Raw genomic sequence first — 2,500 nt, forward strand, 5'->3', positions numbered from 1 at the left:
TTACTTTATAACACAATCAATTTTAATCAAAGTTGTTCCAAACTCTGGGGTTTGTATTGTTTGAATAGTTATAGTCAAACTACAATGTAGTTCCAAATTGGTTTGTGTGCTCTTCGGCATGCAGTGTATTCAAAACAGTCACAAACCGGATTCTGTATTTGTATACAGTTGTATTTAAACTATTTCCAAACTATATAATCTGAAATGTTTCTTCTTCTTCTTCGTCGTTCACTAGAATCTGAAATGTTTGAAAAGTTACATTCAACTGGTCCAAAACTGCCATGGGTTTATGTATACAATGAGCATTTGTATTTGAATTATGTCTTAAATATAATTATACGTTCTGTATTTTGGGCAGTTATATGTCTAAACTAGTCCAAAACGGTTCTGTATTGTTAAGACATGTATTTTCAAACTTGTCCAACACTTGTTGTGTGTTGTTGGACAGTGACATTCAGATTAGTTTAAAAAATAAGTTCTGTATCGCTTATAGACACCTATATTCTCGGACTAGATCCAAAATGAGTTCCGTATACGTGTTTTCATTTGTGCACAGCTATGTTTTTTGTGTATTATGGGGATAGTTAGACATGCATGCCAACTAGACCAACAAGTGCATGGGTTCCGTATTGCATGGCCAGTATATATATGTATATGTATATATATTCAACCTATAGTCCAATGCAGACGGTTCATGACGGTAAACGTACGGAAACCCCCCGCGGGTTAGGGGGAAGAATTTACCCGATGCTCCCCAGCATGTCGTAAGAGGCGACTAACGGATTCTGTTTCTCCTTTTACCCTTGTTAAGTGTTTCTTGTATAGAATATAGTCAATGTTTGTAAAGATTTTAGTCAAGCAGTATGTGAGAAATGTTAAGTCCTTTGTACTGGAAACTTGCATTCTCCCAGTAAGGTCATATATTGTACTACGTTGCAAGCCCCTGGAGCAATTTTTTTATTAGTGCTTTTGTGAACAAGAAACAATTAACAAGTGGCTCTATCCTTTCCCCCCCCCCTTCCCCCGTCGCGATATAACCTTGAACGGTTGAAAACGACGTTAAACACCAAATAAAGAAAGAACGTACGGAACTATGTATCGGAGTTGCAGGTTAAACAATTCAATTCAGTCTTGAAGCAAAGTCATGTTTTGGTTATTAAGCCTAATATTGCTGATTGTCATATTTGAAACAAAAAGTCGTTTGGCAAAATCACGACAACATGAAAGACAAAAAGAAGGGTAAATATTCACCCTTCCCCACCGAACTTACCAACTTATTGCAAGTGTAGACAAATTCGGGTAAAGATAAATCTAAGCATATATACCTATATCTTTTCTTAAAGATAAAGAGACACAAACTAAGGCTCCTCAAACCGAAGCATATACACACGTGTTGTAAAGGTAGTGTAATTGTAGGAGAACCCATATATACCACAAACTGACAGACAGAATGTAAAAAAGATGAAAACACAAAATCAAAGCTTCAACACCGAATAGTCCTTTTCCTCTATCCGACACAACACCTTTCTCTCGCTCTGTCTCCGCTAATCTCACTTCTCAGTAGGGTTTTGTCATTTCGCTCGTCGCGGTCGACAGGTAACTTCTAATAGCAGACAAAGCACTATGCAAATGAGGGAACAATATCCCACCCGTGTAAAGAGAGACTGAGCGTATAACAACACCTAGTTTGTCGACAGCGTCGTGTATTCATGGTGTAAGAGAACTGAAGTGGAAACCTTTTTGTAGGATATTCGCCTCGAGTCAGTAAGTTCGTATGCAATGTTAAAAGATTTTGAATAGACAAGCATGCATAGGGTATAGTACATGTGGTTGAACAAAGTGCAGCCCATGATATATGTGTGTTACATTTGCGTGTACATAGGATTGAGTAAAAGTCAGTGTAAACATTGTGAGTTGTTTTGATAGTTTGTTGTTTGAAATAACAAGCATGTAAGCTTAAACGTCTGATGAAGGAAAACAAATCCAACTTGGCTGTAAAGGACATTTCTGTTATATATGGATACAGAACTCTGCACTCGTCAAATGAATTTCGTGTCTATGGAACTACGAGAAATATGACTTTTGTTTCATAAGGCGAAACAAATATGCAGTTCAGTGGTTAAATTAGCAAAGGGTACTCCATTGACAGTAATAGTATATATCGATAAAAACCAACTAATAATTTCATAACCACTAAATATATACACATATTGGCCTGGTAAAATACCAATGTATGTATACATCGCGGTGTTGTCATGAAAATGGGTGGTGTCTATTGTAATTCAGTATGCTTTGTCACGACTAATTCCCGCGGGTTACCCATCCTATATCATTGGAATGAGTTGAAAGGGGCAGGGAATAACATGTACAGTACAATGAATAATAACACCCAGTTGCAGTAAAATGCGTTAGAACGGGACACAATACAATACAATACAATACGATACGATACGATACGATACGATACGATACAATACGATACGATACGGTACAGTACAGT

At 37.0% G+C, this 2,500-nt stretch overlaps 1 protein-coding gene across 1 annotated transcript in view; it reads right to left on the bottom strand.

The window, feature by feature from the left end:
- LOC138947350 (homeobox protein Hox-B1b-like) overlaps window positions 1–2,500 on the bottom strand; it is a 45,292-nt gene that overhangs the window by 41,221 nt on the left and 1,571 nt on the right. The gene's annotated exons all lie outside the window — the stretch shown is intronic.

Source organism: Littorina saxatilis, linkage group LG14 (genome assembly GCF_037325665.1).
Source record: "Littorina saxatilis isolate snail1 linkage group LG14, US_GU_Lsax_2.0, whole genome shotgun sequence".
NCBI lineage: Eukaryota > Metazoa > Mollusca > Gastropoda > Littorinimorpha > Littorinidae > Littorina > Littorina saxatilis.